The following is a 16053-nucleotide window of genomic DNA, read 5'->3' on the forward strand; positions in this document are numbered from 1 at the left end:
CGCCAACACGCTCGCCCACTTGCATTTTCCGCGGCCGCATTTCGCCCCTGGGAGCCGCGCCATTTCAGCGCTCAAATGAATTTCACATATGCACGCGGCGTATCCTGGACGCGAACCGCAGCCCAAGGCCGATGAGTGAGCCGCTCCGTCGCGGCTACCCGCCGGCTCGTCTGCGTTTGACGTGCAATTAGCAAGGGTTTATTATTTTAATTTGGCGCACTGATTAGTTCGAGCGGAATCCACCCCTGGGGGGTGAGCAATATTTTCTGGGATTTGATGCTAACAGTAGGCAATTTGACGAGTTTTAGGGGATAATTTATGTACCCCACTAGCCACAGGGAGTACGCAACATTGAAACAAGTACCACGTTTCACTAAAAATATGTTGAAAAAAGCAGATTTTCTATCAACAAATTTGAGAGCAAGGAAAAGATTAAGTAATGTTTTAATCAAAATATTTTTTATAAGTTTCTGTCAATTTTTTTTCTCAATGCTAGCATCCACAATTCATAGAATTGAAGTGACTAAATATTTTTTTACTTTGCTATAATTTAAATTCTAACTTTAAATATTGATAGTTGATATTTAATTTACATTAATTAATATTTAAATTAATTTATCAGTCCAAATTTTTTATTCATTGGACATATTATTTTCAACACAACTTCTGAAATAAATTTTGTCTGCAGAATTAATTCCGTCCCATTAATTTTGGACTGGATAAAAGTGCCAAACTGGCTGCAAATTTTTCATTCGCCGCGGAAGTAAACAGAAAAAAATAGCACTGTGTGAGATGAGATGCAAAATTGCCGTGTCCATAAATTCACGCGGGCTAATTTTCATGTTATTGTGCAAAATTGGCAGAGTGTAAATTTGGCACGTGGTGCGTCAGTTGTTGCGGCTTGAAATAAAAATGTAAAATTTCGGCAGCGGGATGAGCCGCAGCGTCTGAATTCCAAGATTGCATGCAAATTCGCAGCGAGGGAGAGAATAAATTGTGTTTTTCATTTCGCCTTTCCGCTCTTATTTCTCTCTTCTCATCAGGACAAAAGCGAAAGCGGCGTGTGCGAGTGAGTCTTGTATCGCCCCTGCTGCTTTTGTGCTGCCTCTCCAAATCCACCCGGCGCGCTGTAAAAAGATTTTAATTAAATCAAGAGAATAAACGGAGACGAGTCTTTCCTGCTCCCGGAGAGTTTCTTTGCCTTCCTCAAACTGCGCCAGCGAGCGGTTGGTTCCTTTTCCGCGGCCAACTTTTTAATCCGTCGTTACGAATGCAAAATACCTCGTGGCGAACTTTCTTTCTTGCCTCCGTTCTGGTCCAAAGAGATGCGTGTTTTCACCCGTGACGGCTCTGATGGGATTGGAAAGAATTATGCATATTCAGACTTCTGACTTTTATTCACGTTTAAGGCTATAGAATCGTGCGGGCTGCATTCAGACGTCAATTACAGAAGGATTTGCAAGTACGCGTTCCCTCAGCTTGGAGCTGTTGGGAAAAAATAACACGCTGCCAAATACATATAAGAAATCCGTGGCCGGGATTTGACATTCTTATAGGTGAGGTAGATATAATAATTTAAAGTTTTCTGAACTTTTTTATATCTAGTTACTTCACTGTGATTTTCTTTTAACTAAAGTAATTTCTGTGTATGTTCTGAAAATAAAAAAATCAAGAGCTTGAGAGGTGATTTTTTTTTTAGTAAAGTGATAGCAAAATTGAAGTCAGCATTCAGCTGTAAATAATTTAAAATGTGCATTCCGGTGCATCATTTTTGATTATTTGTTTCACATGCATATTCCGTTTAAATTAATTAATTGAATTTTATTCTTTTCTTTAAATGTTTATTATTTTATCATTTTTCATTAAATTAATTTAATTATCTCATAACAAGTCAAACAAGAAAATGAATCGCATAAAGTTTTTCTTTTTCGTCTTTTTTTTTAAATTAATTAATATATTTAATGAAGTAATTGAAGTAGAATAAAACTTGCCTGCCTGAAATCATTTCAATTTTTTAACAAATGTAATTTTCCTATCGTGTATTATAATGCATTTTTATCCGATTCAAGGAAATTTTAAAGAATATTTATTTGCACTTGATTTTGCATTTTTTGATCACATTATTTCATCTCCATTTTCAATTTAATTTTTCTTCCATGCATAAATAAAATCAACGTAATCTAATTAACATACTAAAGTTTACAATTTCACTATATTAATATTTTGATTTTTTCCCAACGTACAACATTATTACATTACATCCATGCAGGTTTAAAAAAGCCTGAGCCAGTATAAAATTTCAAAATTTGGATAGCGTAGAAACACCGTTTACGCAACCTGGTTACATAACAAGGGGATATTATATGTGCCTGCTATGGAAAATAATTACAAAAATTCACCAGGCAAAAAAAAGGCTTTTGACTGCTCGGATTAAAATTAAGCCACACATTTTGGTAGAACTGCCGAATTCAACCCCCTGAAATTCGTGCCGGCGCATCATGGAAAGCGAGCGGATGAAATTCAAAAAGCCTCTGCCGCTGATGCGGGACCGGAAAAAATAGCACGTGCGCCGAGAGAAGAAGAAGCAATTTGGACGCGCGAGTCGAAAAGGGGCCGGAATGATGCATTGGCAAAGTTGGCACGTCCCGCAACGGCTAATAGTCCCTCACTCGCCGCTCCGTCTTCATTTTCTGGCCCAGAAATTCAGTCTAATTGTTGCTCGGCTGCTTTTCTCCGCGGGAAAGGCTTTTTATGGCGCGCGCGGCCGCGATTGAGCATTTATCATCTTGATGGCGGGCGGCAGGTGTGATTTATGGCGCTGCTTCCCGATGCATTGCCTTCTGACTGGAAATTGCGCCAGCGGTCGTTGCGCTGACGAACAAACTGCTCGGCAGACGACCATAAATTCACCTGATTCTCATTTTGATTGAATTTTTCACGCGCGCGTCCATGGACTGCATGGGCTACATTATGTATTAAGTTTTTTTTTTTACCGTGTAGGAGGATTTTGAATTTAGAAAACAAATGGGATAAAACGGTAAGAAGCTTTTTCTCAAATTTTCTTTGTGAAGAAGAAAAAACAATGTATACATTTTTACATTGTTTTTATTTATTTATGGAAGTGATGTAAAAAAAATTATGATGTATTTCAATTTCAATTGTAATAATTTATCAATATTCAATTAAATAATTTCTATTTACTACATTTTTCTCCAAACAAGGCAGAAGAATCAATTGTGAAATATTAGTTGTGAGAAAAATAGGGACACAGTGCTTGTAAACAACTGAAAATCATAGCCACATACGCGACTGCTCGCCGCTCTGCAGCTTAAACTACTGAGGTGAAAAATCAATTATATTTAACATATTCATTTGAGAAATTAATACATTAATGTACGTAGATCATGTTTTTTAAAAATTTTGTATAATTTTCTACACACTTCCTTTTGTATTGCAATTGAAGGAAATTTCCCAATGACAATATATGACTTGACTTATCTGATATGAAGTTCATTTTCATATCCTTAGATTGTAGATTATATATTGTAAAAATAGTTACAGTTACGAAATTTGTTTTCCATCAAAATAATTTTCGTTTCTATTTTTCCTTTGATAAATATAAAATGCCCTCAAAACCATTTACCATTCTTAATTATGATTATTTTTTGGGTCAGATTAAAACAAAATGTCATATCGACCTGTGCCTTTTTTGAGCTTGCGGAAGGCAAAATCGTGGACATGTTTTTAAATATTTCAACTATTAGTTTTTCGATGGATAAAAAAATTGCTTCTTTCGACTTTCATACAATATAATATGCGCCGTAAGCGCCATGGAAAAGTTACTTTCCAAAGACCAACAATGAACAAAGAAAATGCAAACGATATCGAAAATCTAAACTTTTGCACAGAAGAGTTTTCTGTCACTTGGGTATTAAAAATATGCAAAAGTTTCCGGCGCATTTACATCAGCATGGAGTCTCGGGCGATTATTTATGTAAAGCAGTGCAGCTGCAGAGTCATTAATTTGCAAGGCAAAATACATTTAAGTGAGCCGTCGCTGAGTAATTGCAGCAATATCGCAGCGGTTAAGCTGCAAGTCGGCTGGGAACGACGCGAGTCAGTCGAGCTGCCATAAAACGGCAAAACACGCATTACTCGCAAGGGCAGGTAATTCGGATATAAAACCGACGCCGGTGAGCTGAAGGTCGTTTCGCCTCAACTGCGTACACATGCCCGTAGTTAAAACAATATCAGCGGTGTAATGACTGCTGAATGCATCGCCATTAGACGCGCACTAATTGGAATTAGCCTGACGACTTAATGGCCGCGAGGCACGAGAACGACTGTGGACGAAATAGAGAAGGCAACACGCTTTTGCTGCTGTAAATGTGCCGCAATTTATTATGTACCTTCACAGACCAGAGGTGTATATTTCATTTTGAACGTTCCGTTGCTTCTTCGAGATGTCCCCACATGACAGGGGTGCATTTGTTATGCTTTCAGTGCTGCTATAAATGGGGTTAAAAAAAAGTGTGAGGCTTTCTGGAAATTCAAGGAAACTGCATTTTTCGAAACCCGAAGAAATTTGAAATAAAAAGGGATCAGAAATAAATTGAGATTTAAATTAAATGGTATGAATTAATTTAGCCTGGGCCAGGCGAGGCTTATAATAACAAAGATAAACATAAAATTTTAAATTGCAGGACAATCAATTTTAAATGTTTTAAAATATAGTTAATAAATCAATTATTTCTTTTTACATTTTTAATTTCCAAAACAATTACAAGGTATTCAGCACTGTGAATTTTTCAATAAAAGTATTCAGTTGTAAAATTGTTTTAGAGTTCGATGCAAAATGAAGTTAACAAATAAATAATTTAGAGAAAATACAATTTTAATGCATTTTTTTTATGAATTTACTTAAGTAAATATGAACAATAATTAAAAAATCTTATGAATTGACGACAGTGTAAATTTCAAAGTAATGGTATTTTCCATAGCAAATTTGCTATATTTAGTATTTGTGATGAAATATTTCCCAGTTGCGTGGCGGGTGTTAGCATAATATCAGTTTTATTGACGCAGGGGATAATGCTGACAACGTATGCAAAGCTAGCTTGCAGGTCGCGTTACAAAGTCAGATACTATTCACATAATACATTATTTTAACAAGGCCCCAGCACAAAGAAACCTCTTTAAAGTTGTCTGCGTTATTTCCAGCGTGCGTTCATTCGTCTTCTGTGTTGGCAAGAGAGATGATATTTCACGTGAAATGCGATCAAAAGTTTCCTCGACCTGCTGCCGGATGAGCTGGTTGGAAAATATTCTTCCTCTTTGCCTCGCCATGTGCACTGCGCTCCATTATACTCGGCAAGTTGAGCCGTAATAATAACCCTGTACCGCGGGTATGCCGCTCGCTCGCTCGTTCTTCCTTTTTTTAATTTATGTGCGCCAATTACTCGCTGGCTGGAATGAATTAACGAGACCTCGCACTGACTTTGAGAAATCTGTGAGTTCTGCCGGGTTTAAAATTGGAATCTTCAGCAAAATAAAAATAAAAATAAAAAAACAGTCACCTTCTTTTTTGCCGGTGTTTAATTCTGGGAACCCTGCATGGTTGGAACTTCATTATGTTGTTCCAGTTGGAATTCGACAGCCATAAATAGGTTACGCCAGTTAATTAATGAAGTACTCGCAATTAAACCAAAGCCAACTTTGCAGACCACTTGGACTCGCGTTGAAAAAAGTTGAGGAACGATTTTCCTGGCAGTCGGTTTGCGAGTGTGGTTCCTGCGTTCATTAGCGCTTGATCGGCCGCAGGGTCGGCAAGTTTTGGCCAGCGCCGAACGCGTAATGAAATGCGGCAACCGCAAACGCACTCCTCCTAGAACGAGCAGAGAGACAATGGACGGAAGGAGGGCCTGCCGAGGGAACAACGGCCGAAACTAAGTGACCACTTAGCAAACTTTGGTGTGCGCGGCAACGAGCAGCCTTCAAAGCTTATAATACGGCAACACAAACAGAGCGACCCGGAGCAGGCTTATTGTGTGCTCGCGATACACGGTCAACACACAGCACAAACGACCAAAGTGGCAATAAGTATATTTGTGTTGCAAACGGCCAGTTTCCAGTTGTTGAAAAAGCGAGCCTCTCTCCGAAATTTATTGATCTCTGTTGGGGGCAAAAAAATCTGACGCACGTTGGCCGAGAAATATTTAATGTGACAACTTTTGGTTGCTACGGGAAACACGGATTTAAATATTTGCGAGTAATTTCTAGGACATATTGGAATAATAGATTATGTGAAGCACCATTTTTCGTCTAAAATGGGAGCCTGAATATTTTTCTCAAATGACAACCAAGCTGAACTTTTAATGTAAATGGATTAATTTCAGCAGATTAAATTTTTTCAATTTTTATGAGACCGGCTTAAAGATAAAAACCGGCCAATTTTGTGCTTTGCCTTTAAATACATATTTTTTACGTCTTCTAACATTTTTTTTCGTTAAAAAACTTTCTCAAAGCCTCTCCTTTGAGGGAATTTAGTCAAAATAAGAAAACTTTTTTGGGAGGTTTGCTTTTGCTACCTGTCGGAACTCGCAACAAACTTTCATACCGTCATCAAAAGTTGCTCGACCGCGAACTGCGAAAGAAGGTGTAATTATGCGCGGGGCAACTTTTCTCTGCGCAACTAATTCGATTAATAATTTGACAAAGTCTGATCTTGTTCGAGTCTTTACCGCAAATTTAATCTCATCTCTGCGCGCCGAAAGGAAAATTGAATTCCTTGCCGAGCGCGAGCTGGGGATCCTCTTATTAAGAAAAGACGAACGCCACGCAAGGAAAAGGAGCGAAGCAGAGATTTTGCTCAAGACTCGAGAGGTCTCTCCATTTTCGGATTATGTTTTGATAGCATGGCGTGCTGCAATAACGGGACGACTCTCAAGGGAGTTGCCAACCAACCGACGAGGAGGTGAAATCCTTCATCTTACACAGCTCAAGTATGCAAATAATTCCAGCGACTTTCACTTCAAAACTTCAAACTGCCTTTGAACATACATGCTCCATATCTACAGATTAATTTCCTTGGCAAATATTTAAGTTTTCTCACTCACAATCAGTCAAAAGTAGTTATATAAATAATCTAAAATGTCAAATTTGGTTCTTAGCACAGTATAAAGATTGCTATTCTCGAAGGAAATTAGAAACTCATCTACTGGCGAAGTTTGACTTTGAGATCCGGTGTAGAAGGGATTTGTCTGTCATTCTTTTGCGTTTCTTTTTCTCGACGGTGGCTCTTGGAAGAGAAACACAGTGGGGCAAAGTAAAAAAGAGGAAGAAAGAAAGAACAGAGAGATCTGACGTAAATTCGCCCAGCCTCGCGTATATAGTCGCGATAAATTTTTTATGAAACGGCTGCACCACGACTGCTCTCGGGCCCTTATCGTTTCCCTCCAGAGACACGGCAGGAAAGGGTAACTAGGTAGTGTTCAGCGAGCGACTTTTAATTTTAAACGCCTTCATGGACAAGTCAACAGAATTCACAACGTTAGTCCTTTTATAGAAGTTAAAGGAGACACAAGCTTATAATTAGGTTATTTAAACACTCCGTGCTTGTTCATGTATATACAAGTACATAAAAATGACCAAACAAGGATTATAAAAAAAAAAACATGCTGTAATTTTTGTACAATCCAAACACGTGAGGCGTAATGAAATTTCCAACAATCAATCTCAATTATTTTCCACTCTGATGCATAAATTGGAAAATAATTGAGGACAAATGCTGCAAGTGGGAAGGAAGGGCGGGTCCAGTTTTCCGCCAAAGCTCATTCGTGCACAAAATAAGCTGACGGTATCAAGTTCTTTTCACTATAATTTTCTTTTGTTTTGGCGGTATTATTTTATCAAGTACCAGCCTGTTAGCGTTTCAAATTGGGAGTAATTTGCCAGGCTGGTGTTTTTGCGTGTGTATTAATGAACTTTGCTCCTGGCTTTGGAGACGCAGGCCGGTCGGGCGGGTACTTTCATAACGCAAATTGCTGCCTGATACGATCAGGGCGTTGTGTGTGTGCGTGTAATAAGTAATAACATTCGCTCGCAACGCTGTGCCAGTCGAAATTGTGCAATGTGTACAAAACTACACATACACACGGGACCTGTGTTTCAACAATTTAATTCAAGGGAGTGTTGTTTCAAATGAGTTCGTCGCACAGGAGTTATTTCATAAAAAAATATCTAAATAATTTGAAAGGTAAAAATATTCAAATTCGTATTTGCAGGAAAACTTTGCCATTTATATTGGGGAAAATCTAATCTAATACAAACAGGCTTTTTTTAAGGAGTTTTGTTCTTCTCACAAAAAACCGTAACTTTATTTCTTCTGAATAAAAGACTTGCATAATAAAAATAAGCTTCCGCCATTCAGTCTGATCTGAGGCAACTCCTCTTGTTACTTATTTAGATTTAACCTGAGGAGCAAAGCAAAGGATCATTATTAAATCTGCTCCCTCCTAGAGAGCAGTTTTATTGCAGGCCGTGGCTCAGTGGAACATAGCAGGGTAGCGAGTTGTTTGTTTGTGCTCCGAGGCTTCTGCAGCGCTCGCTCGTGGTGCAAATTTAATGGCGCTTTTTACATATTAGAAACGTATGGTGCGCGGCCGGTTGGCTTTTATTTTGTTTGCGCACGGAATGCCTCTCTTGTGGTGCTCGGATGAAAAGTTAGGTGAGTGACAGACAGGACGTCATCAAGCGTCAAAACTTTACAGACGCAAGTTCGATCGATATGCATTGATATTTATCTTTAGCCAAGTAATACACAAATGTTGCTTATAATTCAGTCTAACATTTTATTTAAGGGAGCCGATAACATTAAAATTATATTATTTAAACACAATAATAACAATAATAATAAATTTTATATTCTACATCTGCAAAGTCTGATTTTAGAAATAAATAAATAATTAAAATCAAATTATTAAACAAAACGCCTAAAATTTATCTCTTTTTCTTCTTCTTAATGTTATAAATAATCGAACATTTAATATCAGTTTTGTTACACTATAGTTACTTAAATTTTTGTGGGACTTATTCTAAGAAAAAAACAGTCATTTGTTTTAATTTGTTTAACAATGCACATCAATTTTTATCAATTCTCCATTCAGCTGAGATACTTGCAAATTTGCTATTGCTTATGGCCCCCGTGAAGGCTTATTAGTAGGCCCGTGCATTTAAGTTCGCTTTCTAGGGCTTTCTAGCAGATTTTTTGGTGCTCGCATGAGCCTTCCAACCCCTCGAGACCTTGCCCTTTGCCCCGGCCTTGCTACAAAGGGCTTACATTGATTATAAATAAGCATCTTTATTAAAAAAAAAAACACAATTAATTGTTTTATTATTAATAAATTTAAAAATTAGCATGCGCATTTAAAATATTTGCCTTTTTTGCTTCATTTAATTTTCCTGCGGCGTTTCTGGAAGCAATTCATGCAATCTTCCTTCACCTGGAAACGCTATAAAAAGTGCAGACTGCAGAGCAAAACAAAAACTTGCATCTCAATTATTCACTAGTAGGATATGTAATGAAGCTCTCCGAGTTTCGCAGCCAAGACGTGCCTTGTGCAAAATGCAAGCTGCAGAACAAATTGCATTTTGCAGCATATTGTTCTTTTTTCCAGATGCATTTGTTGCAGCGCCGCTCGCAGGCACGTAAATAAATGAATAAATGCGAAACGAGCACTTCGACAGCAGAGTCAGCCAGTTCTTCAATAAAAGTAAAACACACGGCAACAAATTGCGCTCCGCCGGTGAAGAATCGAGGCCTTATTTACTCTTGGCCGTCCATCTATTCTGCTCGACAGGGAAATAAACAAACTGGGCGCGCGTCGAGTCGGCCGCTGCGCTACTATTAATTTTAATTTGTCTTTGTTTGTTTGCTCTCTGTGGAGGAAAGCTCTGAGCAGTAGAAAAATAATGAGGACGACCCTAGTTATTTTCATTCTGAGAGACGAAAGACGCTTTTATAATAAATTCATTAATAATAAATTCATTAATATTAAATTCATTATAAAGTTTTCCATAGCACGTGGATTCATTTTGGCATAATGTTTACCAGTTCAAATTTCTATAATCCTGATTTAATTGCTGCAGTAAAGAATTTATGAATGGACATCGTTATACATTTTCATACTCGTTCAAACTTTTTTATGAAAATTTGAATCAAAATTGAAGGTTTATTGAAATGAAATTTTGCATAAAATAAAATTATAATGAAAATTGCTTTCACGGAAATTTATTAAAATCCATAACACACTAATTTAAATGGAATTTATATGGCATAATATTTACCAGCTCAAATTTTAGCAATCCTGAATTAATTAATTTTATTTTCTGTGAATTCACTTTTATTAAAAATTTATAATAATACAAATATGTGAGAGAGAAGGTAAATAAGTTACTACATATTTAAAAAAAAATTTACTGTACATAATGCAATAATACTAAATTACTGCATATTTTTATTATTATTTTTTTTTTTTTTTAGAAACACTTTCCTGACTCAGTTCGGTTACGTTTGATATTTAGTTTTTTGCCCAGGAAAAGTATATTTTTTTATTTAAAAGTTGTTAATTTTATTGGTTTAAAAGAAAAAACTTCATAATACAAATATTAACGGTCAAAGCACAAGAGCGCTAAGCTAAAGTAGCCTTTTGTAAAATCCTTGCAGATATAATTATGTATTTACTAAGGCAAAAATCTCTCTCTCTTCATTCGAATGGATTTTTTGCGTTTACTCTCAGAGGCAGATTATGATCGAGCACGTAATTGCGCGCGCGAGTTGGAACGCTGGCAAAATCCCCACAGGCAGCCTCTTTTTATTCTCTGAAAAATTTCACTCCAACTGAGAAATTTGATATCGCACTTTCCGCCGCCCGTGCCAACGAGATAAATCGAGTAAAAACGCTCGGCCTATTTTTTCCATCTCTCTCTCGCTGGCAAATATAAATTTTCCTTTTGCACGTGAAACGCGATTCAATCATATTAACGTGCAGCGCGTCGCTCAGGCAACGCGGTGGTAATTCGAGCGCGGTGCTCGCAAAATAAGTCTTCGCCTTCGCTTTTAAGCTGCGCAAATTAGCATTTTGCGCAAAGGGCTCTGTGTGGAGAAGAGCGGCGTCCGGATTAATTCTCGCTGCGGCGCGCACACTTAAATTTTTGCACACACACGTTCCACTCGCGCAGAGGCCTAATTAATTCGTCTCGCGTGCCTGCAAATGCTGGAAAACACCCACGGCTCAAAAATGAATTTCTGTCTCGCAAGAGTTTTCTCCCTGCGGCCACCACGACGTTTAATTTGGCGCGGTCTTCATTCCTCTCTTGCAAGTTTAGAGCTTTTCCGGTGGACGTCCAACTACAGGAAATCGATTCCCTACCATTCCCTTTGCTAATTTGTAATTTATTTATCAAAGTTGCTCTCTAAGAGAAATGATGTTTTGCCGATAAGTCGTTGGCCGGTTAGGTAAGAAAATTCAGCTGCATATTTATAATTAATTGATTTATCTGTCAATATTGAATTTTCAGATATAATGAAGGCAAGAGGAAATTCGATTTATCTTCTCATATTTAGCAACTGCAGTGTGAGGGATGCAAAATAGATTAAAAAATACTCATAATTATTTTCATTTTTTTCAATTAACAAAATGAAATTTAAAACCAATTTTTTTAACAAATTCATTTAATTTTCGATTCCCTCATTGATATTTGCGTAGTTAAATTTATGTTACAAACCTGAAAAATAGTACTGTCTCATTCCATTAATGTAATTGGTAAAATGAGCTTTATTTAATGTTCCCAACTTAAAAAATGAATGGTATAATTTAATTTTCCGCTTCATCCTCCATTTACTAATTCTACGCAATTTTCCTCGCTTTTGTTAAAAAATTTACTTTACAAACTTTTGACGTTGTTTAATGGCTCGTTTCGCTTGTGCAATACAAAATTTATCGACTTTTCGTTCTTTGAATAAAAGTGTCCAGGAAAATTTGCCGCGCAAGTATTAAGGATACGAAAACATTCTTGTTCCCTGGAGCATGGAGGCCTTTCAACATGTTTTGATCATGCGCGCTCTTTCGAATTTTTTGCAAGCTTCTCTGCATCTCTGCTTTCCGGTTAACTGGAATGGAACTTTTTATGCAAAACACGAATAAATTAAATTTGCAATTAGAGATGTGATCAATATTCCAATATCCTGCCTTCCTCGTAAGCTGCACGCAAATATTTTAAAAATTATAAAACTTTTATACCATTTGAGACGGATCATATTTTTTTTACTCTGAATTAGAAAGGACTGTGCAGCCGGAAAGGTGAGCTTTTAAAAGCTGCTCTTTTCCCCTCTGAACGGGGAGGGCACGAATATAATACTCCACTCGCTAAAATTACGCGCAAAGTTTACGAGCCCAACGTTATGAGAACATCTCTTTTTAACAACGATTTACCGCGCTCTCGCAAGCTATCTCAGGGCACTCGTTTTTACGAGGATGATCATCACCTACCTCTTCTAATTAAACTGTCTCGTTTAAATTTTGACAGATATTACTTATTTGAAGATATTGGCTATAATTATTAAAACCAAATCAACATTGTTGTCACTGTTTTTAACGATAGAAATAAAAATAATATTAAATATGCATTAAATATAATTATTTTATTTTCTGCTAGCTTTTTTTATACTTAAAATAAATTCTCATTTTTTATGTTCAACTGATTTTAAATTATTATTGAGGAAATTGATGTTTTCATCGTTTTAATTGAAAAAAAATTAATAAAAAAAAAATTTTGTACGTCAAAAAATTTCTTACAACCGTCTCCAAAATGGAAATTTTATTTTTATCATTGAACTTATTTTTCATCAATTTTGGTGGTTTTAGGGATTAATTGTCATACAAAAAATGTTGCCATTTGCTAAAATACGTGAACAATAATTGAAACAAGAGATTTTTATGAAATAGTTTATTTATTTATAGGGTATTTTAAAATCTCAATGTATAATTAATTCACCAAGACATTTAGTTCTTTTCTGACAAATTTATTAAAAAAGTGTTCAGACCTATTTTCCTCCATCTTTAAATAGTCTAACAACCATTATATTATTCATGCGTTGTAAAAAAATTAATGCTCTTTCTAGCTCAGGAGAGAGAATTTTGCGGGACTCCTTACGTTGGTCGGGGCCTCCCCTGGAGAAATAATTCTCTTTCGCTATTACTGAGCAGGACCCAAGAGTCACAAGCTCACGCAGAATTTAAGAATGCAAAATTTAAAGAGAGCCAGAATGGACTTGTCGCGAGCAAGACGCCCTCGGAGGGCGATAAAATCTTCACGCAGCGGAAGGACCGCTGCTGCTCTTTTGTCGTAATGAGCAAAAGAGGGAAGAGTTAGAGCAGAATTTCTGTCGAGACAAGGGACTTGAGAATAAGTAAGAGAGACTGTCTGGTGTCGTTACAAACAAACTGCCCCCTAACTGCACATTTTAAGAGAGCACAATGAAAGGCAGACTGGAAAGGCCATTGGTGGAAAGTGGCGGAATCCCAGGCCGGTCGGGGGTAACTTTTGGAGGAAAAGCCCGGCCGGCGGGCGAGGCTGCAACTTTCAACTTTTGTTATCCATGTTCCGAGCTGAAATATTATGGCTCTGCGTCGGCCGCCCATGTGGCACACAGGAAAAAATACATATATAGAAAAAAAATGCGATGGGAAAAAGATGGCTATCATAATGCGTGCGGCAGTCGGGTCGGTTATTTTTTCTTCTCTTCTTCGTCTGGTTGTGTAAATTAGGGGCGGATTGCTTTTTTTGTCGACGACGCACGCTTTGCCTCCCCGGGGCGCAGAATGAATTGCAAATTCTTTCCGCCAGCATTGTTTTTCACGCTTGAATAGCCGTGTTTCGAGAAATTTCAGAGATTCATTCTCGCTAAACAAAGAGGCCGGGCACGGGAAATATGAGAGCGCTTTTCTTTGCAGTTGCCTCTTTTGAGGTACCAACGCAGAGATGCTCTTTTCAGCAAGATTTCGTCCCACGTGGAATTATGAATAAAAGCGAGCTCTGAATTGGAGCTTATCATAATTTTTCAGGCTTTTGTAAGCGGAGGCACAAAAGATTTCTAAAGAAAATTTACTGAAAATCCAACCTGAGCCGCTTTTCAAAGAAATTTCACGCACGTTTAATTTTTGAACGAAAATATAGCTACAGGAGAAATATTATCAAGCCCAAAGAAAAGAGAATAATTTTAGTATACATATATTCAGGACGTGATAAAATCCATTAATTGCACAAAAGAGAAAAAATATCTGGACAAAATATAAAATAATTATGGTTCTTAATAATTAAAATAATTTAACACCACATTAATTGATATTGGCAAAAATTAAAAACTGATTTTTGAGGGTTGCACTTATGTCAATTGACCTAAATTATTTATTAATATTTACATCATAAATCAATAATTATTCAATTCTTGCAAAATCAGTGACAAAATTTCTAAAATAATTTCAGATGTAATGAGGCTTGAATGATAAATTTCACTGAAGTTAATAAAAAATTCGGTCAGTATTTTTTTAATGTGGAAATATTTTCTATCACTTCTTACTCAATTTACAAAATGGTGCATATTTGTGTGGAAAGTGCAGCCGCAAGGAGTGGAAGGCGAGAAAATAGAAAATCCATTTCAATCAAGCGGCTGAAGAAGCGTCGAGAGACGTTTTTGCGTCTCTATCAGCAGAAAAGGCGTGCGCGCCTCAATCCCCTCGCTTCCTGCATGTGCGAACAAACTCGGAGGAAAATTTCCAGACACGTATCTCGAATGTTTCCTCTGGCACTGCAATTTATTGGTTTGCCGCATGACGTGAAAGAAACGTATATACTCAATAAAGTGAGTTTGTTGTTGTTGTTGCGAGAGTCGACGCGACGAGTTCCGAGACATTGGCTGCCGAGATTGTTATCTGCGATGCAATCAATGTCTTGGTTCGTTCGCGACTGTACAACTGAATGCGAGACGGAAAAAAAGAGCACGAGGGAGAAGGCAAATCATCAGTCGATCTATTCAAGCAAACTCGCGCCCGCCTTTGCCTAATGAGCAAGTTACTCTGCCTGCTTGTTGAGAGCTACATTTTTATGAAGAAAAAAGATCCATATTGATTGCAAGAACAAACATTACTTGAGAATAATAATAATAATAAAAAATACAAGTTTTAATTATATAATTTAAATTATTTGTAATACTAATTTAAAATGTTTTTTTTTTTAAATTTAAATGATATAATATATAATTTTAATTTGAACGTTTATTTTCAGTTCAATTATATTAATATTGAATTTGTTTCATTTTGCTCAATTTTCTTTTTGCAGTTCTTTATAAATGAATGAACATAATTTAAACCGTACAATGCTTTATTATGTGTATCATCATTGCTAAAATAATTTATAGGGTTGATCTGTTGGAAGTTTTTGCGAACATTTTAAAAATTTACCTCGATATTTGCCGAATTGTGGTGCAAATAATGTAACTAACAAAAATGGTTGGATGTTTCAGATTGCTGAGAAGCGTGAAAAGATCGTCAGAAGAAAAACTGGGAATCATTTTGGTGAGTACAATTGAATTTTTGAAACGATATTAACAGTAAAATATTTTGCTATAAATCCAAAATAGTCAGAATTCACAGGAACAATACGCATTTTATTGTTCTTATTTATTTTCTATTTGTTAACTTGATCTCATTGCATTTTTCTTATTTTAATGTAATTATTATTCAAAACAATTCGCCAAGAGTGAAAATATGATTGGCGTATTTGTTCTTGGTGGCCGTGAACGCTTGATGAGTGGGCGAGACTCAATCACGGTCCCAATCTCGCGCCAAATGAAATCCTCTTATGATCGTTCAAAGGCGGCCTTTCCTTATTATTAGCAGGAAACGAACGTGCCCGGCCAGTTGCCTACCCTTATAGTTTGTAGCAGCGAGGGTGTGTGTGTTTTTTTGTCTGAAGGAATGAGGGAAAGAGATTAGC

General features: G+C 36.8%; 1 protein-coding gene across 2 annotated transcripts in view; it reads left to right on the top strand.

Moving 5' to 3' along the window:
- Positions 1 to 16053, top strand: part of LOC132202858 (thrombospondin type-1 domain-containing protein 7B-like) — a 105839-nt gene that overhangs the window by 36203 nt on the left and 53583 nt on the right. For both annotated transcript variants that reach the window (XM_059630128.1, XM_059630129.1), the window contains exon 4: positions 15581 to 15632. The gene's annotated coding sequence lies outside the window, so the exon portion shown is untranslated. The remainder of the gene's footprint in view (positions 1 to 15580; positions 15633 to 16053) is intronic.

Source organism: Neocloeon triangulifer, unplaced genomic scaffold, assembly GCF_031216515.1.
Source record: "Neocloeon triangulifer isolate White Clay Creek 2 clone unplaced genomic scaffold, ASM3121651v1 ptg000015l, whole genome shotgun sequence".
NCBI classification, from domain to species: domain Eukaryota; kingdom Metazoa; phylum Arthropoda; class Insecta; order Ephemeroptera; family Baetidae; genus Neocloeon; species Neocloeon triangulifer.